The sequence below is a fragment of the Vulpes vulpes genome, chromosome 2 (assembly GCF_048418805.1).
Source record: "Vulpes vulpes isolate BD-2025 chromosome 2, VulVul3, whole genome shotgun sequence".
In the NCBI taxonomy this organism is placed as follows: Eukaryota; Metazoa; Chordata; class Mammalia; order Carnivora; family Canidae; genus Vulpes; species Vulpes vulpes.
The window spans coordinates 78,200,411-78,228,319 of NC_132781.1; the positions used below are offsets into that span (position 1 = coordinate 78,200,411).

At 47.0% G+C, this 27,909-nt stretch overlaps 1 protein-coding gene across 5 annotated transcripts in view; it reads left to right on the plus strand.

Moving 5' to 3' along the window:
* LNX1 (ligand of numb-protein X 1) overlaps window positions 1-27,909 on the plus strand; it is a 181,378-nt gene that overhangs the window by 86,713 nt on the left and 66,756 nt on the right. The gene's annotated exons all lie outside the window — the stretch shown is intronic.

Here is a 27,909-nt window from a genome sequence, read left to right on the forward strand (position 1 = left end):
TCCCTTTATTGAGACAACTGGTCTACGTACCTGAAAACACGTAGAGCGTCCGCAGAGCAGAGAGATCGCCCTCCGTGTGATAAATATACGTCTGCTGCAGTTTGGGTGCTGACCCTTTTTAAACGTATGGGCGAGCAGAAAAGAACCATGCAGGGAGCCCCCACATCCCATCACCTGGGTCTCACAATGACCATTTCGCCACCTTCGCCTTCTGTATTTCATTCAGGTGGTTGGGAGTAAATTGCGGTCATGACATGTCACCCCTCAAGACTTCACTAAGAAAAATCTCTAAAAAAAAATCTAAAAAAAAAAAAATACATCTTCCTACATGACCTCTGTCCATCTTGGAAGAGGAAATGACTCACACACTCAAACTCTAAAACGATACTGTCTCGTTCCTTTTGTTCGTAGCTTGAAAAGAGTATAGAAGGGGAATGGGAACAGCTTTTACCAACAGATAAGAAGCGCTGATGTGTGTGCGCCTCGGTGTGGGGAGCATTTACGAAAGTGTATTCCTCCTCACTAACCTTTTGGATGGGGAAAAAAAAATCACAAGGGCTGGCTTATGTGTAAATTATAGTCGGTGGGCAAATGAGAAGGATTCTAATGAGAATCTGTGGAGCCCGGACTTGAGAAGCTCAGTGGGTCATATCCAGATAGAGGTAACCCCCCCTCGAATGAGTGGTGACAACCAGGGCCCCTTTTATAATTAGCCCGACTAGTCAATTTGTGGAGCACAGTAGATGCCCAATAAATTCTTCATACATAGAGGAGAGAACAATTGACCTAGGCCCTTGGAGGAAGACCATTCCTTTTGAGGACCCTGCATTTCCGGATTAGCTGGTCCCATTCTTTTGGAATGTAGTCCCAGCCTTCCTCAGATAAGAAGGCTCAGGTGTCAGCTTGCATGGTGAGCATCTCTAGGCTGATATGGCAGGTGGAAGCTTTTCTAGAAAAATATTCATGGCCAGAGCTACCGGGGATTGTGGCAACTCTTCTCTGCATCTCCCGTGATGGTGTCTCTGAAATCTAGCTCCAAAGCCCTCCACTCGCTCTACTTGTTGGTTGCCGTCCTCATTTCCTAGGGCTGCTGTAGCAGTGACCATATGCTTGGTAAGATCAAACAGCGCAAATCTCCTCTCTCAGAGTCCTGGAGGCCAGGGCCTTGGAGTCAAGTTGTCGGAAGGGCCACACTCTCCATGAAGGCTGTCAGGGTGTATCACCTCTTCCAGTCCCTGGTGGCTCCAGGCATTTCTTGGCTCGTGGCTGCAGGGCTCCAATCTCTGCTTTTGTCATCATAGGACCTGTCGCTTGTGTCCTTTCTGATTCTCTGTCTTTTCCTCTCTTTAAAAGGACACTTGTCATTGGATTTAGGGCCCACGTGCATCATCCAGGATGATCTCCTCTTGAGATCTTTCACTGGATCACATCTTTTTCTAAATAAGGTCACATTCACAAGTTCCAGCGGGACATCTTTTGGGGGAACCACCGCTCAACCCACTGCAGGTGCTACCGAGGAGCCCCTCCACTAAGTTACTTTCAGCGTTATAGTCTAATTAGAGGAGGGCTCCTCACACTGGCTCATCAGTTTTCTTTTCTACAAGTAACATGAATCAAGGCAACTTTTCTGCTGAGTCAGTGGACACAAGCAGGCCATTCTTTCCAAAATGTGAAGCAATCCAGGAAGCCTAATGCCAGAAAATTGCCAGGATGGCATTCCCAGACTAATTTGCCAGGACTTTCTGGAAACTTCCAGTCACTGGGAATGATTTATGAGAGAATTCCGTGTAGCTGTCACCTGATGCCACAGTTGTGATAATGAACTAATCAGTGAATCAACGACACCCTTCAGGTAGTGTGGCAGTGCTTTAGGCAGTGAGAAATCCGGTATGGCACCGACCTCAAGGAGTTGGCAACCCAATTGAGAAGACGAAATTTATACACGTAACAAATAGTAACAATGATCCAGGGCATAAAAGTAGGGTAAGGGGACTCCTGAGTGGCTCAGCAGTTGAGCATCTGCTGTCGGCCCAGGGCGTGATCCTGGAGTCCCAGGATTGAGTCCCACATGGGGCTCCCTGCATGGAGCCTGCTTCTCCCTCTGCCTGTGTCTCTGTCTCTCTCTCTCTCTCTGTGTCTCTCATGAATAAATAAATTAAATATTTCAAAAAAAAAAACAAAAAGTAGAGTAGGGAATATGTTGAGAGAAGGTGGAGTTTGCCCGTTGCCATGAAATGGGTCAGGAAATGCTTCTAGGGAAGTGGGGGCTTTGAGCTGGACTTTGAAGTAGGGAAGGGTTAGGCAAAAATCATGGATGGAAAGAGAAAGCATTTGGGGCAGGGCACATGGCACTGCAGAGCGGTCACGAGGTGGCTGTGGGTGTCACCAAAGCTTTGGGAAACAGCTGAGGAGGGCGCTCAGTGGGACTGCTGGGCCCCTTTGCTGTTCATGGAACCAGGGCCATGGCATGGTGGCCCCATGGCCCTGAGACGGAGAGACGCTTCTCTCCCCACCACAGGCCACTGGGATCTCAAAGGCAGAGCTGGGTGGAACCCTGGCAGGTGCTTCCTCCCACCACCCTCGTCTGAGCTTTGGCATCTTGGCCGTGGGTGAGCTTGACCTGTGTCCCCACACTTCCCGCTGCGGAGATGCTCCTGGACTTTCCCTTGTCTCTAAGGCAAAGGCTCTGTCTGCATCCTGTCCCCTCTGAGCCCAGCTGGAAGATTGGAACTAATCCAGTAAACAGCGTCAGGTATAGCTTGTGGCCCTGGGGGTCGCAAACCCAAACGCAGACTGAGTCACTTTTTAAAAATATAGCTCTGAAACCCCAGCCGATTGGTCAGGTTGTCGTCAAAACAAGCCTTATCTATGGGCGCTCATGCCACATGAATGTGGAAATCGGAGGTCAGTGAGCTGATTCTCACACCAGGCATCAGATGTTCAAACTAAAATTTTAGTGTATTGTTTTTATTCCTGAGATCCCCGCGGGATTTCCCAGGGTTACACTGGCCCCCGTGCTCTGCTCACAGCTTAATTTTGCCTGAGTGTCAATTTATTCTGTAGAATGGAATAGCCTTTTCTTTCTTTGTTTTTTTTAAAGCAAAAAATAAAGTAATTTTTTATTTATTTTTAACGTAATAAAGTAAAAGACACATAACCAAAAAACAAAACAAAACAAAACAAAACAAAAAAATAACAAAAACAAACCAGGCAGGAGTTATTTAAGCATGTGAATCATTCAGGTGTAATCATTCAGGTGTAAGACAAAAGGGAGTGGTGAGGCCTCTGAGCAACTGCAGTGTGTGTGTAACCTGAATGCTTTTAGACTTTACATATAATTTAATGTACGTCGTATATATGTATATAATATAATATGTATACCTATTATGTAATATATGCGTAATGTCTAAAAGCATTCAAATTCAATTTAAAAACAAAACCACTTTGTCCAATCCAGCAGATCGCTTCTGCCTGCCCAATTTGGCCTTCCGAGTCAATAGTTTATGACCCTGGGCAGCTCCACCTTTAAACATGTCCATTGTCACCTACTGCCTTGACCTGGAAGACGGTGAATTCACAGAAGCAGCCTAAAACCAGAGTGTTTGGTGTGGAAGCCCAGGCCCTAGGTTAGAGGCGAGGCACCAAGGACTGCTCTCAGGGCCTGGGAGAGGGTAAAGGGCGATGGTCTCTTCCCCCGGGAGCCCTCACCCCCACTCCTGCACAAACTCTCTGCACTTCCCAGACCCCAGAGTGAATGTAGGAAATAGACTCTCAGTCTTGTCACATGAGCACGGACACAGCCTGCCCGTCCTTCTGGGCCCCTTTGCAGCCCTATGCGTGAGGCAACGTATAGGTGAGGTCTTCAGAGCTGCACAGGTTCTGAGGACCCCTCACGTGAGAACGGAGGGCTCAGTCTGTTTCTTTAAATGCAGGAAGGGGTTTGGGCCCTAAAACGGAAACATTTGGCAGGGGGCATCCGTTTTCATACGTAAGCCCACCAGGTGAGCCTTACGGGCATTGCAACAGGAGAACTCTTAGCTCCAGCTCAGAGGCCGGCTGGCCTTGACCTCACCTGGGCTCGGCTCTCCGGGTCTGCTCTGTATCCTCAGCAGCTTTCCCGATGGTCCCCTCTACCTGGTGAGTCCTGGGGACAGCTTGAGGGATGCTCGTCTCTGCACACCCGGCTTCAGGGATGCTCACTTCTGTACACCAGCTTCTTCCATTAACCCGAGTGACGTGAGCCTGGCCCCTATCTTGGCCGATTGCCACATATTGCGAGGTCTGATCGAGATGACCCTGGTCTGGTTTCGGTGGGAGGGGGTGTTGGTCCTGCTGGTGACGGTGCAAGCAGCCTCACCTCCGGTGTCGCAGAGGGCAGCACCGTGCTGGAGTAACCGAGATGGCCCCTGCTCTGACCTTGGATCTCCTGTGGCTTCTGAAATGTTTCTCTACATATTTTGTTTTGCAAGAATGCCTGGGAAAAACCCTTAGAGCCTGCTGGGTGGTGGCGTGCATTTCAGGGTGTGCATACCCCCAACCCTAAAGAGCCATTTACAGAAAACTGACAAGTTTTGTCATCTTACCTCCACCTTTACGATTCCCAGCATCTGTCGCACTCAAATACTTCTCACTTTCGTGGCCTGTGCTGGTGGGTGCTGGGTTCGTGGCCGTGGTGCAAGTCCAGGTGGGCCCCGAGGCCCACTTCGCAGAGTAGGGACCTGCCCGTGGCTGTAGAGCTACAGGCATCCGGAAGACAGGCCGAGGCATGGTCACCACGGTCGCCGGTCCCCGAAGCTCGTGCTGCTGTCCTAGCTGTGTGGCTTCTCAGGAAGTGGCTCTCACTTCAGCTTATGGCCAAATATTTCGGGTCTGTAAGTGGCGTATCCGTGAACAGCACTCGTGCCAGCATCTGGAGGGAGAAACACTGCTCTGACCCCTGGAGAGACAGCAGATCCAAGCAGGGAAGGTTTATTCCCCCTTGGAGTTCTGTGCTCGGGAAATTAAGATGAGGGACTCCGATTTCATAACTTGAACCATGTAGGGTTATGGACGGATGAGGTCTCCTGGAGAAACTGCCAAGAGCAGCAGGCGTCCTGCAGCGGCCTCGTGTGTGTCCTCCCTGGAGAGTGCAGGGTAGGGCCCGGGATTCAGAGACATAGAACACCCACCGAGTGTCTCAGGTCCAAAGACTCCAACCACCCACCACCTCCCTAGCAGAATGTTCTCGCACCAAACTGCAAAACATGCTTCTGACAAACTGCATCATCTTCCGGCAGCAAAAACATTCGCTTTGGGGCCGGCTGGCCAAAGAGCATCTTAAATTCCACCTAGCTGGGCATTCCGGGCACTCAAATGAAGATTGCTTGCCCTAGTCTTGCGTGGCACTCATTTGGCCCTGGTCCCGCTTCTCGAGTTCCCTTTCTCTAGGTCAAGGCTGTGCCGCAGCACTGGCCTTAGTGATGTCTCTGCTCCCTGCTGACTTCAGCTAGACAGGGGCTGGGTGTTGGGCCCTGAGCCATATAGTCTAGGAGAGCATCCTCTTCAAAAGTCAGTACCACTTGGAGCTCCGCAGGCCAGTCTAGAGGTTGCAGTTGGGCCCTTTCTGGCACCAGGGAGGAGGGAGGGGAGCACGAGGGGATTACCTCAGCCCCCATTTCCTCTGCACTTCATTGTGTTAACTACTCCCGACACTTTCCAAGTCTAAACCAACAGGGTGAGCTTTATGGATTTGCCAGTAAACACTTTCCAAGTTGGGCCTCCAAGAATTTGCTTCTTTCTCATCAAAACAGAAAAGGAAAAAAAAAAAAAATTGCTGATCTCTGGATTTTTCTTGTCCTATGTTTTGAGTATCTGAAGTCAAGTTTGGATTAGACCCGGAAGGAAGGAGGTAGGGTTTATAGAGGAAATGAGGTGAGGTGGAGAAATCCTCTTCCAACGGAGAGGAACAGGGTCCAATCTGGGGGAACAAAGCCAGGGCCCATTCAGGTTCAGTGAGTCTCTTAATGTCTTTCTAAGCATTGCAGTTTAGCACATGTTTAATAGAGCATTTTTTCTTAAATCTAGAAACGTGTGTATTTGGAAGGAAATTGAAGCCGCATGTTCCTGGTTCATTTATATACTTCACTCATCAAAATGTTGCTTTGTAATCATTCTTTGATGTCCAAATTTCACAGGGATCTGATTTAACAATCTTTTTTTTTCCTCATTGAGAATCAGCAAGTTCTCTTTTGCCAGCCGTAAAGCAACTCCAGGCCCAAGCCATTCACTTTCTGGTCTAAAATGCAAACTCCAGGAATTTTGAGATCCCACTCCGATGCTTGGCAAATTGTGGTTGCCTTTCTTTGGGTCACATGACTAAGTCAGGCGCATGACCAGCAAAAGTGAGGATTTCTTTCACGTCAGGACTCACTCGCTGATAGCTTCATGTTTGATTGGCTTTATTTTCTTTTTAACTTCTTATAATGAAAATCTCAATGCAAACGTAGAAAAGTCTAATAGATCCCCATGTACCCTATCCCCCACCTTAAATAACAAGTCATGGGTATCTCGTTTCATCTAGAACTTCAAATTGTTTTGAAGCAAATCTCAAACACGCTGTTTGACTTGTAGACCTTTTAGTCTTCATCTCTAGAGGGTAAAGATTCTTAACCGTAACACTACTATCACATCAGAAGCAATTAACTATGATTCCTTAATATTCAGTGTCCAGCCAGCTCAATTTTTCCCCATTTGCCTGTCATTTCTTCTTACAGGTTATTTGAATCACGAGCCAGATGAGGCCTACGCTTTGCCACCGGTTGTCATGTCTCTCATTTACACCCTACCTTCCCCCTCAATGCAAAAGGGAGGTCAAGGGATCCCTGGGTGGCGCAGCGGTTTGGCGCCTGCCTTTGGCCCAGGGCGCGATCCTGGAGACCCGGGATCAAATCCCACATCAGGCTCCCAGTGCATGGAGCCTGCTTCTCCCTCTGCCTATGTCTCTGCCTCTCTCTCTCTCTCTCTGTATGACTATCATAAATAAAAATTAAAAAAAAAAAAAAGGGAGGTCATGAGGTACATATTGAGGAATATAGCTTTGGCAAACTCCAGATATAAGCTAGTAGCTGGAAAAAGAGAAAAAATAATTGTATTAATTTACTACCAAGTTGAGGGAAATGTAAAGGCAAGAGCCAACGCAAACTTATGAATGTAACCAGAATGAGTGTGTTGTTGTCGTTGTTGGTTTGTTTTGTTTTGTTTTGATGATCTTATCCAGAGCTTTGAGGGGAACTTCAAGAGAATGAGGGAATATCTTCTCCCGAGGATGATAATCTTCCAACTTTTTGGTCACAGACCTGTATCAATAAGGAAATCGGTCCATGTGCCTATCTGCTGTATGGCTATCTAGTTACACCTGTATTCCTATATTCTACTCATTAGAAAACCTCGCACAAATACCGGTAAAGGATCAAGTCTACATAAGAGTTCTATTACATCCTCCCCACATTCCCCATGGGTGTCTGCACTTTGGAGACCACCGCAGAGTCGCAGGCTCTCGGGACTCTTCCTGCACTAGAACACCACCTCTTCAAAGTCAACAGAGTAAATTTCCCATTGCCCATCTGTGGGATTGGCCTTGGAAGGAATAGGGCAGGAAATGGCCCATTTTTGCAGGCCAATGAAAACTTGTGGGCCAAAGAACCAGACGTCTTCTTTTCTTAGTCACTTTTCCCTTTTTTTTTTTTTTTTTTTTTTGGACCATCACTGCTTCCTTTGTATGGTCCCTGTGGACCCTACTCTCCCAGCTTCCTCCACTCTCAACTGTACCTCTTTTCATAGCCCTACCCCCACCCTCAAGAGCAGGGCTGGGGAGGGCCCAGGGTTGTGGAAGCTGAAGGATTTAGAGTTTGAGGAGTTCTCTTTGTAAGACACAATCATGAATTCATACTTGCTAGGTCCCCAGGCAGGTCCTTGGGAGGCTCCTGCATGCCTTGAGGTATAATCATCAGTCTTACAGTAACACCCCCCCACCCCCCGTGTGAGCAATGACCTACCCCCCCTTCTCCCCCCCCCCCACCTCTCTCTTTCCACATAGAGCCAACTCTGGGAATTTTGGTACCCACTTCTCTTGTGTTTAACTCTTGCATATCCAGAACTAAGAAGAGTTTTCTCAGTGCTCCATGGCCCAAGGAGGTACCTGTGACCCCTTCTCCATCCTTTTCTTCATTAGCATTTCTACCTAGACTAAGAAAAGGAGAAGCCAGGGCCCCAAGACAATGACTAAGTCCCTTCATCATCCCAACGACCATAATCAAATGGCCTACCACTGTGAAGGCTGGTGGTAAGAGACCTTGGTGACTAAAGGCACATGCTCTGGAGTCAGATTGACTCAGGTTCCTATTCGGTCCCTGCCAGCTGGGCAGCCTTGGGCAAGTTACTTAGCTTCTCTGAGCTTTTCTCATCTATACATGGGAATAACCACACCTACCTCGCAGGTTGTGGTAGGTATTGAGTAAGCTTATGTAAAGCACATAATACAGTTCCTAGTGTATAGCAAACCCTTTGAGTGTAGACTTTATTAATAGCAGTAGATACAAGAACATATTTCTTCTGGTCCAATCTTCCCATTTATATAAGAAGAAACTTAGGCACAGTCATTTACCTGAATGACTCAGTTTGTCTGCAACTAACTACGTGACCTCGAACACGTCATGACACTCTGAGGAGGAAAAATTATAATACACTTATTAATGTATCCTCAGGAAACAATAAAGCCGGAGTTAGTTATTAAAATTTTTTACAGCTTCGGGCAAAGCAATGGCATAGACATGCTAGGATGATGCACCTGACCACCCACATCACCTATTAGGAATTGGGCGTCCTCTGAGGGGATCGCCCCAGATGATCATGCTCAGAATGCTCTCTCAGGAATTCCTCGACCAATTTGCCAACGGGGGCCCTTGACAGTAATATGGCTTAACGTTTGAATATGGCATTCCAGGGTTTTGTTTGCAACGAATGGATGGCCACAGAGAAGCAGGGCTGAAGCTGATCATGAAGCAGTTACAAGCTTCAGCTCATAGGGATTAACCTCTGAAGCCACGCAGCTCTGAGTTCAAGTGCTGGTGCATCACTTACCAGCTGTGTAACCTTAGATTAATTCATCTCAGCTAGGCCACAAGTTTCCCGTCCTTAAATCAGAGCTCTTAATGGTAACACCTACTTCATGGGGTAAGAATGAAATGCACACATGAAGCTCTTAGTAGACACCTGGAATATCATAAGTGCACTGTAAACATTAGCTGCATAAGAGGAGATAGATGAACTCACTTGGACCTCACGGCAAATGCGGTGAATCCCCAGCTTACTAATGAGAGAACCAAGACTCAATGGGGTTAGGGAAGCTCCCCTAGATGAGCCAGCCAAGCTGGAACACAGGCATCCTGATTCCAGGGCCAGGCCTTCCCCCAACCCGACCCCACCTGGCACCCCTCACCACATCCTCTTTGGTGGCTATGAAGATGGTGTCACTGCGGGGGGCGGGGGGGCGGTTGTCAAGTAGCTGCAGGTCTTTCTAATTCCCTGTGATGGACTGCGATGGATTCTGAACCAGAAACGTAAATTGCTTTATAGATGAAACTTTTCTGGGCAAAACGTTTGTGTAGTTTCTCTGGCCAGTTAAAATTGTGCTGAGGATGGAGCTTCCTAGCAGGTATAATTATTTTTTTCCACTGAAATAGGCATAAGAGGGCTTGGCCAAAAAATCCTCTTTGGCCTCATGAGCTCCTTGATGAAGGAAGAGGCTATCCAAGGGATTCTGTTGTGAATGCATTTGCAAAAACCCTTTGCTCCACAATGCTGTGGTTTTTATAGAAAAACAGCCGGGGCGACCGTCAAAAGCAGAAGCCCCTTCCCCCATGACACAAACCCTGTGAGGATCTGAGGGGTCATCGGGGAGGCGCAGGTCACAGAGCGTTGTGATCATGAGCATGAACTCTAGAGCCAGCCAGACGCCGGCTCTGTGCTTTCTAGATGCGATGCACGTCTTTGGGCAGCTGCCTCGACTTCCCTAGCTCAGCCTTGTGGTGTCAGTAAGAGCTCCTGCATGTGCAGCTCAGTACCACACCTGCGCGTGGGCAGTAGAGACCGATGGTAGTTATTTTGGCTTCCCCCTCTGCTACTCTACAAGCCAACTTCCTTTCTCTGTGCCCTGCTTGCTTTTTCTCCTTAGAAAAGAGCCCCATGTGGTATTGGACAGTGCTGGTGTCAGTGTCTGATTACTGGAGACTCTTTCCGGAGGTATCCCCACTTTTGGCCGTTCTACGCAGGGCAGCAGCCCAACCTCATCAGAGGACCATCATTCCTTTAATGTCACAAAAGAATGATTAAACCCTTGAGAGATGCTGACTCTCCATAAAAAAGCCCCCCAAACGCTTATGACCTGCTTCAGAGAATTTACAACTCTAGATGGTAGCTAGGCAGGAATGGTGTCGAGGGCTCAAAAATAGAACAGGGGAGGGGCAGGGAGACTAAGAAAAAAGGGCTCTCACATAGGCATTGTGTCTTCAATTACCAAATAACCAGACAACTTAGGTTATCCTGTGAGAAACGTGGCCAATTTGGATTTTCTTTGAAACCCCTCATCAGTTGCTTAGTATCTTCAAAGACAAAGCATCAGGGGGACTAGTTAACCTCTCAACTTCTCATGTGGTTTCTCTGTACGTATATCCATCTCCCCTTTCTCGGTGTGGTGGGTGGGATCGGATTGAGACACGTGGACCCCGGAGGAGTCCAGTGGTTTGGTTCTCCTTCAGATTCTTTGTCCAAGACCTAACAAAGGCAGGGCGTCTCTATTCATAAAATCACTGCGTTACAGAAACAGATTGACTGCTTTGTCCAGTTGAAGTAAATCCATGTTCGGGGAAAAAAAAAAAATCCAGCAAGTCATTTCCCACTTCTTAAACTTCTTCCCCTCTAGGTGTTTTGGGGTTTTTGTTGTTGTTTTGTTTTGTTTTTGTTTTTTTTCCCAAACTAGGCATTACTTTGGCAATTAGTGAATTCCCAATTTTACCAATTAGTGAATTAGTAAAAACAAATCACTCGTTCCTGGGAAGCGTATAATTTAATATCAAGTACCTGTGCAACACCAGGCACGTTCTAAGGCCCTGACAATCCTGCAGTAAGTGTATATTCCAACGAGCTGGGCAGTCAACAAACATCTGGCGTATCAGATGGAAATAAGTGGTATGAAGTGAAACAGCAGGTCCTGACCCTGGCTTATTTATAGAACAAGGCCTCGGAGAAAGTGGCGTTTGAGCAGAAACCTGAAGGGGAGGAGGGAGGGCCGTGAGGATGTCTGATATCGGAGAGCTTGACTTTGGAGTCCTGCTGACCTGCTGGCACCCCCTGGGTCTGACACTGTCTGTGTGTGGCCTTAACCCCTCTCCCCTGTCGGCTCATCCATAGAGCGTGGCTCCTGCAGCACAGGCTTCCCAAGAGGAGTGGGACCCTGGGAAGGGAGCTGGTGCCTGGGCAGGAGGCCCGAGGGGAGTTCCTGCTATCTCGGCTTTCACCTTGGCTGGGTGGTTTCTGAGGGGGGCTGGGGCAGGGCTTCCACCTGGTTAAACATCTCTCTGGGTCACGTGTTTCCCAGGTAGTTCTAGACAAGTCTCCAATACCAGTGGCCTTCCCCTATCACCACCACCCACTTTGCTCTGGGGTGAATTCCTGTTTCATTTTCCCATTCCCCCCCACCCCCCCACACACATACCACCACCACCAGTTGTGTTGCTTCCTAAGTTTCTCCAGCCTGGTCATACCTGTGTTCGGTGGACTCTGTTTGCAGGTGTGTCTATCTAACCTGGTTGTCCTCCTTCCTCCCGTCTCTGGTCTCCTGTGGTGTCCCCCACCTCCATCGATTTCATGACACCCTGTCCCAGGTAGTGAGGCAGGGTATTGATGTGACGGTGGATTAAGATCCCCCCCTGCAACACCCCTCCGTAACTGGGCTCATTATCTTGTTTGTTTGGGATTTCCATCAATTTTCAACCCCTGGTTTGAGTCTCTGGACTGCAGAAGGCCTTCCCCACGCCCCACCGCACGTTCAGCTCCACGCCCTCCTCCCCGTAGCCTTACATTCTTCACTACGACAAGAAGTGTATTGAAGTCCTCAAAGATAATCTCATAAACTTGTCTCTGGTCCTTTAAATGCAGATCGTTCTTTGCTTATTCATCCCTGGTCTTCTGACCCTTTTAAATTTCTCTCCCCTCATATTTATTCCACATCCAACAACTGCTTATATCATGTGCTGATTTCTCCCTACCCTTTCTGTTTTCTTTCTCTATCACTATCACATGTTGTTGGTCTTTTTCCCATCTTCTGACATCCCCCTGTGTGCAAGGTAATTTTTCAGAAATAATTATTCATCTTTACTGCACCATTGTTCAGTAAGCATGTTAGTCAAATTCTCTTATTCCCTGAGGGTATGTGTCATCTGGAGCAGCTGATTTATGTGTGTTTGTGTTTGCCAAATATTCCTGTACCTATTTTCTGTCCGAACTGATCCACGCGAGTTTATAACTCTCAACTGTACTTATTTGTGCTTACATTTTTAAAGGAGTTTAGCATTTTGTGTCTTTTTTTTATTATTATTTCAGTGTTGGCCTCTTTTAAAAAAACCTTGTAGATCTGTGTTCTTTTAAGCTTCTTGGCCTGTGCTTTATGACTCAGGGTAAGCTTATGGATTCTAAGACTATTGCTAAATATTCTTTTGTTTCAGCTTGTATGTATTTTCTCTGAGCTTAATGGATACAGTCCATTGTCTGGGCATCTTATTCTTTTTTTTTTTTTTTTTTTAATTCATGAGAGACACAGAGACAGAGGCAGAGACACAGGCAGAGGAAGAAGCAGGCTCCCTGTGGGGAGCCCGATGTGGGACTCGATCCCAGGATCCCCCGGGGTCACGACCTGAGCCGAAGGCAGACAGACACTCAACCACTGAGCCACCCAGATGTCCCTGGACATCTTACTTCTTATCTCAGGTATTCAGAACTGTTTGGTGAACCTAAGGCTCTGGACATGACTGAATAGATGTCCACTTTTTCCATTTCATATAGAGACTGGAATTAAAGAAATTATGAACTATAAATTTCAGGGGAAAAAATACCAATGGAATATGCTGATCTGAGTTTTAGAAACCACCAAGTCGCTCAGCTTCCCAAAGTGTAGAACTTTCCACTACGCGGATGCTTTGGCACTAATTATTCACTCTTTTCCTCGGGGAAATAATCTTATTCAACCCAACCTATCTTTGTAAGATGATCTTGCCAAATCAACATGATTTTCGAGAGTGCTATTCTGAAGTTTATGTAGTTGCTATCTGTATCCTAACTTGGTTGATCCCTCCACCCACCCACTAGAGAATCCTGAAGTCGCAGCACACATTCCTGCCATTTATTTTTAGAATATAATCCAACGCCCTTACTTTACTAAAGACAAATGTTTGACCCCAATAAGCAAGGACACATAAATCTGTAACCGCTCCGTGCCAGTGACTCCTCCAGCAGAAAGCTCTGTTTATAATGCAATAACCCTTATTCTTAACAAGCTTTATACGCAGATTACCGTTCTTCTTAACATATTACAAGCTGGGGTGGCACTTGACTTTGAAGCTGGTATTGAAGTACATTCGAGTGACGCCCCAATGTCATTTGGAGCTGTGAGCAAGAACAGGGTAGTTGCTGTACCAATTTTATTTTATTCCAATGGCACTAGATTTTGGTATTGATTGGCAGCCTGAGCCAAAAAATAACTGGAACATCTGAAAACCAAATTTCCAGTCTTAACCACGTGGCCAAGTGAATCTTTGTCAGGGACGCCCCACGCAGGGATGACAGAAATTAAATTCTAATTACAGCCACTGCGAAGAGGGAGCAGCTTGCAGTGTGGCCTAGCCCCGCAGCTTACAAGACGCTGTTTTCTGAAAGCCTACTTTTATTCTTAAAACCTGCAGTCAGCAGTGTTTTTGGTAGCGTAACCATGGTCCTGGCATTTGGCGATCTATGTACACACGTACTCTTAAGAGCTCAGAGCAGAAGTCAAAGCCGCTGGAAAGGAATTGTTTTCTGCAAGTGAAAGGATGTTTATGTGAATCCTCTGCTACAAGAAGAGACATTCAAAAGTTCTCAAATCCTAAGGGCTCTTGGCAAAGGAGGGACTAGGAAACAGCTGAGCATTTGGTCAGCCCAGACTACTCAGAGGGTACGTACCTTATAAACCCTACTGCTGTCCAGAGAGGATAAAATAGCTGCCCTAATGTCCTGAGATCCTGCAGGACGAGAGGACGGGAAGGGGACCCTGCTGGGAAGGGAACACTGGCCATTCCCCTAGTCCAGACCCTGGCCTGGGACATCTGGCAGCTCCACTTGGCCGAGGCCTCCTGTGGTCCTATTAGGGCCAGAGGGAGCCCATGGTCTCCGTAAAGCATCATGCGCACCTTTGATGGAGCAGGACGGTTACATGGCCCGTCCACTGTTGCTCAGGAACTCTACCTTATTTAAAGTGTGGTCTAAAAAGCAAAGCAAAAAAAACCTTCGAGATAGGTGAAGTCCTTGGAACTGCCCCCACTTTCAGAGGGACCAAGTTGATTTAGTCCCCTTTCTGGATCCCCTTCAACCACTCGGATGTCCCGGACTTGGCCGGGTAGAGCTGTCTGTGCGCGCATGTTATGGGCTGTTTGGCTTGCTCTCTCTGATTACTTCCAGAAGTTGCAGAACATCTTGTCCCTATTGAGGGTCTTCAGTTACCTTTTCTCTCCCCCCACCCTCCTTCTCGACCCCAAAAGGGCCCCTGTTGCAGTGCATTCATGTTCGGCCTCCCCTGCCCATGAGGGTAACGAGCCTGGACACTGAAGACTGCTGCGTTTTACATTTGTGTGCGGTGTCCCCAGTGAGCTGCACACCTGCAAGTTCGAAGGCCTCTCAATCACAGCTTTTGAATCCCAGATGCATCACGTAAGATGAGGCTGATGGGGGGGGGGGGGAGCTTTTAACCAAACACATGCGGGGCGCGAGGCTTAAAAGCCATCTGGCAGTGCAAGCAAGATTGACGGACTTTTCTACGATGTCAGACTTACTCAGCTCGGTTGGACCTGAGTTGCAAGTTAGTGGTTTTTCCAGAGATGAATCCTAATCCATCCAGAAAAGAAGCACGGGGTTTCTGATCTCTTACCCCCTCCTCCAGATATGTGTGCTTCCTCCCTGCATTCCCTCGGAGTTACTAGGAGCCCCCGAAGCAGCAGAACTGTAAGGAAAAGCTGGCCTAGGCCCCAAAAGGCAGGGCTTTGCAGAAGTGTTTTTTCTTTTTTTTCTTTTTTTTTTTTTTTTTCAGAAGTGTTTTTTCTGTCGTTGCCCATCTCAGCCCTTAGCCTTGGCCAATTTTGGCCTCTTTAAAGACGAGGTCCCACTCCACTGGGTGGTCTCGTAGGCAGCCTAGCAGAGAGGGGTACAGATAAAACACACACCCCGGGTTGTCCTACCCAGGAGCTATCCAGACACCCGTCCGTCAGCCTGGTGTGTTAAGCATGTTCTCTTACTATGTATTCTGAATGCTGGGTTTAGAAATGGGTTTTTTTCTTTTTAGATTTTATTTATTCTTTTGCGAGAGAGCCAAACAGAGAGGCAGAGACATAGACAGGAGGAGAAGCAGGCTCCCTGTGAGGAGCCCAATGCGGGACTCGATCCCAGGACCCCAGGATCACGACCTGAGCTGAAGGCAGACCCTCAACCACTGGGCCACCCAGGATCCTCTGGAAGTGGGTTTTTGGTGGGATTTTTGCAGCAGTGGCGGCGGTGATTTTTTGGGAGACATTTATATTTAGCCAATGACAGATTGAAACCAATTGCAAGGCTTATGCAAATTCCTTTACATGCTTTGCATCCCTAATATTTCACATTCCAAGGGAGAGTAATTAAAGAAGCAGTTATTGGGCAGCCGGGGTGGCTTAGCGATTTAGCACTGCCTTCAGCTGGAGCCTGATCCTGGAGACCCAGGATCAAATCCCACATCAGGTTCCCTACATGGAGCCTGCTTCTCCCTCTGCCTCTCTCTCTCTCTCTCTCTCTCTCATGAATAAATAGATAAAATCTTTAAAAAAAATAAAAAATAAAGAAGCAGTTACTCCCCATAGCCAAGCCCCACCCAGCCTTAGGATACTCTGTCCCAGTGGTTCACTGACTTCCTAGGTGTGGTCCTAGACTCCTGGCAGGTGGGGAGTAAGACTAAGGAAGGCGCCCAGGGCTGTCCTCTGTCCTCCGGCCTGGGGCTCAGGCACTACCGAGAGGCTCCTGAGTCTGACAGCAGAGCCAGGATTTGGCACAAAGTGCTGAGTTAGAGGGAGAGGGTGGGGGAACACTAAAGGAACCTAAAAAGTGGCCATGACCTAATCCTTTGTAACTACTCATTGTGTGTGTGTGTGTTTGCATGTGTGCACCTGCAGCGACTGGCTACCTGTTGATAGAAACTGAAGCTTGCCTCCCTTCTCCACCCAGAAATGAGGCTGGACATCAGGAGGATTCTAACTCCACCCTCAGACAAAAGATTCAGTTGATTAAGAAAGGGTGGACCTCAGGCTATTATACAAATAGGACTTCAAGGGCGGTGGTCACCATTTCAGAGCTTTTCTAAGCACACTCAATATCCCTTCATAGCTTGCTGGATGTTTGACTCCACTAAAAAGCACCAGCTATTCATGCAAGTTGGCTGCCTTTAAAAAATTATAAGCTTTTTTTTTTTTTTTTTTTTTTTGCCTGCTTTAAGGCCCATCACCTTTGACAGGAAAGTCTATAGTCTATACACCTTTCCACCAATCACCACCATCACCTTCAAATGCAGAGAAAATAAGCCTGGAGGTGAGTTTCTTCATCTAATGGCATGCCGGGATAATGACTGGCTTGGGCTGTGAATAAAGCAATAAACAACACGGTACAGCTTCCTAGGAAATTATCACTGCTAAAATCAGGTTAGCGAGAGTTAGATTTTGCTATCGAGGGACAAGAAAGATCCCTGGGTAGGAGCAGAAATCCTGTGTTGGTGCAACTATGTACATCCTGGTGTAGTAAATGCAATCCAGCACATCTTCTGAGGCGGTGGTTTCCAACCAAGTCCACGCATCATTAGAGGGTAGAAGCAAGAAGGGGAAAAGAACCAGCTGATTATAAAAAATCAAAGACATGATTTCTCATCAGCTCCTGGTGCTCAGTGTAACCAAAAGCTCCGGAGGGGGCATTTAGAGCATTCGTTCAAGGAAAGTGTGTCATCAGTGTCTGTGGAACTCTTCACAAAGAAGTGACGTGGGGATAGAAGCGCTAGGCTAGGAATGGAGTGGCTCCGAGAGCTGACCCAGGGGTGGTAAATCAGTACTGCTGAGCAAGTGTTTACAAGGCACACTCGTAGAACATGCTGTGTTCTTGGACAAAGGCGTAGGCGAACAGGGAAACCTGAGGTCAGGAGCTGCTTGTGGCCTAGGCACCATTCCACTCGGTAACATCTCTAGATAACTTTACTATGACCATTTTTGTGCTTGCCTTCCACAGGAAGAGTTCTTCGGGGACCACCTTTGGTGGCTGTGCCCTTTGTTTTAGGACCGTCTTCCAAAGGAGGCAGCAAGCAGACAGTCTCTTCCCCTGGGTGATCAATAGCTTCAGTTACGGGAGGAAATCCTATTAAGCATTTCCTATGAGATTCCCATGAACGTTTGACTTGAATATAGGAGGTGCATTTGCCGAGGAAGGGCATTGCATTTGCACAGTTATCCCTGCCCGTATCTTCATGGTTAAATAAGGAAAATCACGCTACCTTGTTATGTAATATACTTAAGAAAACAATGATAAGATGGTTACCAGGTGTTGTAAGATATGTGTTTAAAAATAGGTGGCAAGACTTGAGGTCAGGGTCAAAGCGATGAACCCACAAGGCTTACATTGGGGCGGTCCCTGAAAACCCCTCAGAAGTAGTGACTTTGATGAAGTCCAATACTTTGGTATTTGAGCTTCCTCATCTGTAAAATGGGGATGATGGGGACTTTGTCAACAGTCATCAGATGCTATACCAAATGTAGAAGGTAAGGTAGGCCCAGCTCCGTGGGTTCATAAACTAAGCCAACAGATGAAGGAGAAATAATGGAGGAAATGAAAGGGGGGGGCGGGGAGAGAGAGAGACAGAGACAGTGAGGCTAAGGTGGAGACACAGACTAGGGAGTAACCAGCATCCTCATGGCACTGGCTTTGGGGAGCCGATTCAGGATCTAGAACTGACCATTGAGTCAACTCCTACTTCCTTGGCTCTCGTCCTCCCACCCCAATCTCAATCGGATTTTCATGGGTTTTGTTTTGTTATAATTGATGGTGACGTTTACCTCTGAGAACATTAATATGGTGTCTTAAAGTATTTGTGAAGCGAAAAGCCCTGCTAATCAAGAAAAATTAATGGTCAGTTTGTTTTATTGGATGGATTTCTCATCCAATGCTGCAGGTAGTCAGAAATAAAATTTGCTGTTGTGAATGGAGGCCGAAATATCTCCCTTGTAGCCATATCGGAATGCAGGGTTTATGTCATGGAAATAGTATTTCAGGAGAAAGGCAGCGTTTGCTAGAATTTGCAAAAAGGACCAAAAGAATCATGCCTTCGCCAAACAGCAAAGCCTGCCTGGTCGGTTGTTTCCAGACTCTAAAGAACCTAATGAAACAGGCTTAGTCTGTAATGGAAGCAGCAATACTGATCAGTCTCCTATAACTTGAATTAAATCCTTTGTGTTCCTTAAAGTCTAAGCCTTTGAATTACACAGAAAAAAAAATTTCTATTGCTCTTCTGATTCAGCCATGAGGTTTATAATTATTCCCAGGTTGGCAAACACCTTTCCCATCAACTCCGTGACTTAACAGAAAAATACAAAAATTGTCATTTACGACAGCTTCACGCTACTGGTTTCTTACCTTCCACACTCAACCACAGTGATCTTTCTACTGTAACTTTTTTTTTTTTATTCATGAGAGAGAGAGAGAGAGAGAGAGAGGCAGAGACACAGGCAGAGGGAGACGCAGGCTCCATGCAGGGAGCTCAATGTGGGACTCGATCCCGGGTCTCCAGGATCACGCTCTGGGCTGAAGGCAGTGCTAGACCGCTGGGCCACCCAGGCTGCCCTTTACTGTAACTTTTTAAAAGGTCAGGGCTTGGTCATTCACTCAGCAATCCCTTCAGCATTACAGGCCTCATCACAGGCCAGAACTCGGGGACAGCAACCTGGCCAAAAGGCATGGCTGCCGAGTAGAGAGACAAAAAGAACACAGATCTTTGGCTCTTGATAACGTTACTCTCTTGAGCTCTACAAGACAGTTGAGCTATTTCTCCTGAACCGGTTCACATCTTTCCCTAAAGACAGGTTCTCTTAGTCTTCTTTTGCATCCCAACTGACCAAAATATGAAGGCCTGTTCTCCCTTTTTTTTTTTTTTTTCCTGTTCTCCCTTTTTATCAACTTCTGACACTTAAGGTGGAAGATAGGACATTATCCAGAAGCACTGCACACTCAGGAAAGGACTCGCGAATGGTCTCGAAGAATCAACAAAGGCAGGAAGGGAACCATGGGGAAACTGGCAGTGAGGTTGATATTTCAGGGGCGCAGCTGCTCCTCATACCCTTGCCTTCCTGCTCGGGGTAACTGGACTTAGGCTTACTCATGCCCGCAGGCCCATGATAAGGCCCATGTTGCGTAATATGGTGAAGCTTCCACGGGGCTGTCTTAGAAAAAATCTGTACAGTAGGCTGTCATCGTCTTCAGTGCTAGTGACGAGGGCATGCTCCATGGATTGCCGTGGCTACATCCCCCACCCTCACTGCCCTGGCAACCTGATGTCCTCGGCTGGCTTCCAAGGCATGGACAGAGAGTCTCAAACCTCAGTGTGCATTGGAATCACCTGGAGAGCTTGTTCGAAAACACAAGTACTTGGCACCCCCTAACCAATACAGTGGGGTTTCTCAACCTCTGCATTATTGATTCTTGGATGCAGAGAATTCTTTGGTGTGGGGAGCTGTCCTGTGCGTTGTAGGATATTCAGTAGCATTCCTGGCTCCTACCCACACAATGCTAGTAGCAACCTCCCCATTTGTGCCCATAAAAAATGTCTTTAGATGTTACCAAATGTCTCTTGGGGAACAAAATTGGCCCCGATTGAGAATTATTCTTAAGGACTTGAATTCCCAAGGGGAGAGTGGGGCCCAGGTTCTAATTTTAACAAGCATCTCGGGCAAATCTATTTCCTATGTGTAGTCAATTGGGCCCTATCCTCCCTTTCAACACTGCATGCCCTTCCACCCCTGCTTCCATGGCCACCTAGGGGATGAGAAGGGAAAGCTCGGGTCTTCCTTTGCCAGGTCAACTGTGCCACCCAGAAGGAATGTAACAAATAAATGAAATCACTCTCTGTGCTCTTGAGGGGTACTCTCTGCCTCTAGGGGAGCATATGTGCTTAATAACAGAGCCTTCTGGAGAGAACATTCCTGTTGTTCTCTAACCCCGGGAAACAATAAACAAGCTTCCCCAATGGGACCTTTAGACCAAAAAAGCGAGAAGAGAACATCAGGGTAGCAGGTTCTTGGAGGGGGACATGTTTGGAGCAGGGGATGCCTGGCACCAACTTCCAGGGCAGCGTGCTTTGAGCTTTCTTGGAAGAAGGGGCTTTCTTGAAAGGGACACCGAATGTGTGTTCGTATCCTTCATCCATCCCTTTGTTCAGCCATCCCTGGCTAGGTTAGCAACAACGTTGCCTTTGTTTCTCATTGGAAGCCCTCCCTACCTGTTGGGGACCTCTCTCCTTCCTCAGCAGCAGTGCTCTTTAAGTCCTTTTCAGCCAAAAGAACAACTGAGGCAGAAAGTGCTGTCCAGTCCTCTGAGAGGCCACCCTGTGTCTGTCCCCTAAACATCCTCGAAGAGAGTGAAATAAATCCATCACCAGGATGTTGTTGTGATAGAACAAAGGGCAGTGACCCCTCCTACCCCCCACCCCCCGAGTCTGGAAGGACTTGTCCGGAGATCTCTTAGAACTCCAAGCATTCATTGTGGTCCAACCTCAAGAAAAATGAAGTGCAGAAATTGTGGCTTCCCAGCAGTTTGGTTCAAACGTATTACAAATGTGGGGCATTTCAGCCTCACAGTTAACCCTGGCTCACAGTTTACACAACAATTAGGAGTTCATTCACCTCCCTTTACATTCTCCCCAGGCTTATATGTTTACACGGCAGGGAAACATCAGAGCAGGCAAAGCTAAACAACTAGCTTCGAGCTAAAATAATTTATACTAAAAAAAAAAATTTTTTTTTTTTGAAAACTAAATATTATCCCAACTGCTGTCCGTTTCTGTGTGCCTCATCCAGGGAGCTGCGGGTGTAGAATGTGAGATGGAGCCCGTGTCTGGGCTGGGCCGAGCCACAGAATTTGAAGATTATTTAGGGGCATCAAAGCTCATCCAGTTGAAGCCCCTCACGGCATAGATGAGAAGCTGCCCTGCAAAACCGAGTGGCTTGCTTAGAAGAACACGAGGAGCTGGGACAGAGAAAGGACGGGTGGCATATCTTCGTTTCTGACCCCGTTTTTGGCAAACAACTGAATTCTGTTGCCCGTGAAGTGTCCCTCCCTTGTGTCCACAGCACTTCCTTGCTGGGCAGAGTAGAGAAATGCTTGACCGGTGCCACTTGAGTTTAATTTACTGGAAGAAAGAGTGAAAAGGCTGAAAGCTCTGTGTGTGGGGGCGGGGAGGGGAGAGGGCGTGGGCACAGGGGTTGGCCATAACTTGCTATCACAGACCAGAGGGAGCAACAGAAACGCATTTCCTCCCAGCTCTAGAGGCTAGAAGTCCATTCTCAAGGCGGAGGCAAGCTTGCTTTCTTCCGAGGGCCATGGGGGAAGGATTTATTCTAGGTTTCCCTCTGTGGCTTGTAGGCCATCTCCTCTCTGTGGCTCCACATTGTCAACGTTCTGTACCCTTCTGGGTCCTAATTTTCCCTTCTTTTTTTTTTTTTTTAAGATTTCATTTATTTATTCATGAGAGACACAGAGACACAGGCAGAGGGAGAAGCAGGCCCCCTGTGGGGAGCCTGATGTGGGACTGGATCCCAGGACCCCAGGATCATGACCTGGGCCAAAGGCAGATGCTCAACCCCTGAGCCACCCAGGCAGCCCTTATCTTTCCCTTCTTGTAAAGACACCAGTCAAGTTGGAGTAGAGACACCTGAGCCATCTCCCTTAGCTTGATCTCTTTACTTTTTTTTTTTTTTTTTTTTTTTTTATTTATGATAGTCACAGAGAGAGAGAGAGAGAGAGGCAGAGACACAGGCAGAGGGAGAAGCAGGCTCCATGCACCGGGAGCCCGACGTGGGATTCGATCCCGGGCCTCCAGGATCGCGCCCTGGGCCAAAGGCAGGCGCCAAACCGCTGTGCCACCCAGGGATCCCAGCTTGATCTCTTTAAAGGCCTGATCTCCACATAGTCCTACTCTGAGGTACTAGGGGTTGGGGCATTCACATGAATTTTAGGGTGGGGGGATGCAATCGAGTCCCCCATATGGTGTATGCACATGCAAATTTTTGGGCAAAATAGAAATGAGAGCAACAGAAGGAGAGAGAGAGAAAACAACGCAAGCAAGAGTCCCTCAGAGGCCTGCTGAGGGGGCATGGTCATTTCATGCCAAGACCTTTCGCAGGTCATTGGTGAAAGAGAGGAAGAGATGAGCACAGAGGTGAAGCTGGAGCTGGGCCAGATCCCTGGACCCTCAGAACTTCCTGTCACTGTCTGACAGGGCCTGCCCTACTTGAGCTTGGGCTGCCAGTCTTCCCAGAGAGCAGGCTGGGGGTTAGGGCAGCTTCGTGCGAGCCAGTTGGCTTGGTTTGGTGTCGAACCAGAGTGCTCAGGAGCCCACTGCGGAAGGACAGGTTTCAGAGGGCAGGCTGTGTCCTGCGCGTCCACGAGGGTAGCCCCGGCCTCATGTGGCTGCCGAGCACTTGAACTGGGCCCCTCCAGGCCATGATGTGTTACGGATGTAAGACACAGAGCAGATTTCAAGGACTTAGGATTAAAAAAAAAAAAGGAATGTAAACTATCTCAATTTTTGCCTGGGGGTTGAGATAGTAATATTTTTATACACTGGGTTAAATAGAGCCTGTTAAAATAAACCTGCTTTGAAAATTTTACTTTATACAGTATGGTTACTAGAAATATACCTGGACTGCTGCATGCTCCAACCTATGCATGGGAAAGGCTGGCATGGAATTAGGCGTGCACTGTTTTGAAAGGTTAGAAACTAAAAAAAAAAAAAAAAGAAAGGTTAGAAACTACACGAATTTGAATATGAAACCATATGAATAACAGGTGTATACGTAGGTGTGCCAGTTTTCTATCTTGCATTTATATAATACCCATAATCCCATCTCTATTTTATTTGCTCTTCTTCACAAACATGACCTTCAACATACAGGGCAGCATTTCTCGACCCACACGGGAGTAGAGAGCATAGTAGAGTAACTCTCCTAGGTGCATCTTCCAGTTTTAACCATCACAAACATTTTATAGTTTTACTATATCTCCAGCCCTCCTCCCCCTTCCCTTTTTTTTCTGGAATATTTTAAAATAAATTCCAGACATTATGTGATTTTACTCAAATACCGCCACAAAATGTTTTTCACGGACCACATGGTATCCTGACTTTTGGCGTGTCTTAGCTGATTAAAAGATTCTCTAGACATGGGTACATTTTTCTTCAACATAAATTTTCAAATTTCCTCTATCCTAAGGAATCTGTGATGGATATTCTTTAACATACATCTTTTTGGGGCCGAATTCCTCTATTTAGAATTTCTTATTCAAAGTAGATTTTTCAAATATATTTGACATCTAAGCTAAATTGCTTTCTGAAAGATGTACACCCCTGTCTTTTCTCTCCATGTCTCACTGGAAACACGTCTACCAGCACTGGATGTGATCCATGCTACTTCCATACATCAAATGCTATCTTGTGTTTATTATTATTATTATTATTATCATTATTGTAACGGTTTACTTCTTTCATTACAGCTGAGGCTGAACAATTTTTTTAATGTTTCATTTTGCCATGTACATTTCAATATGTCTTAGCCATTTTTGGTGGAATTTTCAGTGATTCACTATACTTTCTATGTATTAGAGAAATCCTTTGATTATATATGTTGTAATCATTCTCTTAGTCTTTGTATTTATCCTTTGAGTCATGTTTACAAATATATAGAAAGACAACGGTAAAAAAAAAAAAAAGAAATTTGGAAATTAGAGAACACAAATATTACTTAGAGCCTGCTCTAATGCAACCATTGTTACTGTTTTGCGACCAAAGATAGGCATTTTGGCACAATTCCAATCTGCTTAGGATATTGGTTGACAGACTGTTTAATTTTTACTTATTTAAACACATCAATCTTTATCTCTTCCATTTCTTGGAGGTGGAAAAAGTTCTTCATATTGAGGTCTGAAAGGCATTTGCAGGGGGTGGGGCAAGATGGTGGAAGAGTAGGGTCCTCAAGTCACCTGTCCCCACCAACTTACCTAGATAACTTTCAAATCATCCTGAAAACCTACAAATTTGGCCTGAGATTTAAAGAGAGAACAGCTGGAATGCTACAGAGAAGAGTTTGCACTTCTAACAAGTACAACTCGTTTTTAGCCACTCTGCACTGAGCAAAATGACTAGAAAGAAGAACTCACCACAAAAGAAAGAATCAGAAACGGTACTCCTCCCACAGAGTTTGGATTATAATTTGGTGTCAGAAAGCCAATTCAGAAGCACAATTATAAAGCTACTGGCAGCTCTGGAAAAAAAGCATAAAGGAATCAAGAGGCTTCATGACTGCAGAATTTACATCTAATCAGGCCGAAATTAAAAATCAATTAAATGACATGCAGTCCAAACTGGAAGTCCTAACGACGAGGTAGAAGAACGAGTGAGTGACATAGAAGACAAGTTGATGGCAAGGAAGGAAGCTGAGGAAAAAAGAGAAAAACAATTAACATACCATGAGGAAAGGTTAAGGGAAATAAATGACAGCCTCAGAAGGAAAGGCATTTGCATTGTCTTCTAGGCTTTGTAACATTTTTCACAGCATTTTTCAGGCTCTTCCAAGAGTGCGTGTTGGCCCTGGACAGTGTGTGTCCACTTCTCCTAGCTCTGGTCGACGTGGGCTTGGCAGCTAGGCCAGTGCTCTCTGCAAGTCACAGACCCTGAGTGAGTTAGGCCCAGGGCCTCCCCGCCGGGTGGTAGGGTCTGTCCACCAGCATGCTCTGCGGTGCCCTGGCCTGTCGCGCTCTGGCAGCCCACGATGGACACAGGCCTGTCAAGTGCCAGCTTGTTCCGCTCCCAGGATCCCCTTGCAGCTCCTCCCAGAGCTTCATACCTTACTAGGTGGACTGTCCCCCCCCCAGGATACAAAGTGCCCATCATCCCCTCTCCCTTGACCTTTGTTCTCTTGTTCCCTGGAAATCGCAATCTTCACGTGGAGATAGAAATAAGTGAATGTGATAACAGCAGCTTGTTTGCCTCAACACTGAGCTCCTCCACTCTACACTGGGAATCTCTCTCTAGGTCTCCATACCAGAGAGCAGACAGGGGCCCCTGAAGTCTCCACCCTGCCCCAAGTCGATCCCATGGATCCCGTTCTGCTCCATGAGTCCACGCGCGAGGCAAGACCTTGAGCTGCTGGGTTTCTCCATCCGCCCCAGCAGGCCCTGTTTCCTAGGTTGGGTCGGTTCGTTGCCCGAGTTGTGCCATTTGAAGTCATCTTACCTTCCTCTTCTCCTCCCTCTGTGTCCCCCCCACACACTCCCACTCCTCACCTAGATGTTATCATCTGGGTTCTCCTGTGTGTGTGTGTGTGTGTGTGTGTCTGTGTGTGTGTGTGTGTCAGGACTCCTATGGTGCAGATGTCAGGAAACCAGCAAACACTGAACACCTCATGAACTGAAAATCCCAGGCACCCCTGGGTCTTGGGCCTCCTCCACAATGTGCCCCTCAGCAGCTCACAGCTCTGTTTTCCTCAGCACAGACACCTTCCTCCCTCCAACCGGTCATGCACAGTCCCAGCCTGGATCAGATGTGGGTCACGTGTCCACCCCAGAACCAAGCCTTGGGACTACGGATGTCCTGGTTGGCTAGGTTACATCACGTGCCTCACCCTTCCCTCCTCCAAGGGAGGTTGTGTCAGGGTCGGCCCAGGCAGCCGGTCCCTTTAGTCTGGGTTGGGTTGACATAGGCCGATCATCTCTTCTCACTGGTCGCTGTGAAGGCTGTACCTGCTTTTGTAATGTTTTGGAGGAAACATCCTCTCCGGGTGAGTTCACAGCACTGATTGCTGGGACCTGCCATTGTCAAGGGCAAAACTGAACAGACACAACAAGTTAGGCAACAACTTCTGTGTTCTGAGGAATTTTAGGAGCCAGAATGGAAAGACCATCGAACATGGGCACGAAGGTTGGGTAAACTTAGAAAACCTAAGACTTTATTCCCAGGACCTGGCACATTGTGGGCTCAAAATGAATATTTCTTGGGGGGACATAAGTGAATGAAAAACAAAGTAAACTATATTTGAGCATAAACATCACTTAACTGCTGATTAGAATCCCTCCCCTTTCTCTCTTTATGTTGGGGGAAGGTGCTAAGTCGGCCAGGGAGGGGTGGGGGCTTTCACAAGGTTTCTGTCTTCACAGAGGCTGGTAGCTGACAGCCCTGGGGTGCCCCCTCCCCTGCTGAGGCTCCCCCCATTGCACTGTGTACCCTCTACCATGAATCTGTGGGCACTGGCTTTACCCCGGATCCAGGGAGAAATCAGAATTCCAACTTACGGAGCAAAGGGGAAAATGCCGATGAACCTAAAAGCACAGGGTATGTACAGAGGAACCCCGAGCATTTCCTCTGCATGATGAAGTGCTGAAAGGGAGCATGCTTGCAGGCCGAGCCAAGAAATACCCTGGAGCTAAGAACCTTTGTAAGAATTGAGCCAACACCAGACTTGTGGAAACGGATTCTGGGCGTGGGGAATTCACGCAGACCCGCTCTCGAAAGGATTTTGAAGCCATCAGACAGTGAGCACCACGCCAAATTAGGAAAACACATTTAAGTACATAAACACCCCCAGTAGAAGAGAGATGGTTGCAATGGATGCTTAAGCTATTTTTCTAAGTCACAGATTCTTTGTACCACAGACCTGGGAATTAGCTGGTGTGTTGAACGTATAGAGTTAAAACTAATATTAATATCCCTTCACCGAAAGTCTACCTCAATTTGGAAAGATGAAATGAAGTTGACCTTGGTGCTGAGAATTATAGAACTGGATTTTTAAATTCTCAAAAATATATATTTCAGTTGCAGCTAAGGTCTGTAAACACGGCCTTGGATTTTTTTTTTTTTTTTGCCTGGGGGGGGAGCGTGGGGGACCAGGGAGGGGAGTCAGGGCACAGAAAGAAGAGTCTGAAACCTCACTTGACCCAGCATGTATTTGGCCTCTGACTCCTGCAACCCCTACCCCTCATTTAACTTTCATTTTTCTCTTTTCTTTCTGTTTTTTTTTTAGTTGACCTACAATATTCTATTATTTCAGAAGCACAGCCGAGTTTCAACATACATGTACATTATGAAATGATCACAGTGATAAATTTAGCTTCCACCTGACACCATACAAAATTGTTGCAATATTGATTACCTTCCCTATGCTGCACGTTCCATCTGCAGGAATTATTTATAACTGGAACTTTGAACCTTTGAATCCCCTTCCCCTATGTCGCCTGTCCTGCCAACCCCTCCCCACTGGCAACCACCAGATTGTTCTCTGAATGCATAAATCTGTTTTTATTCTGTTCAGGTTT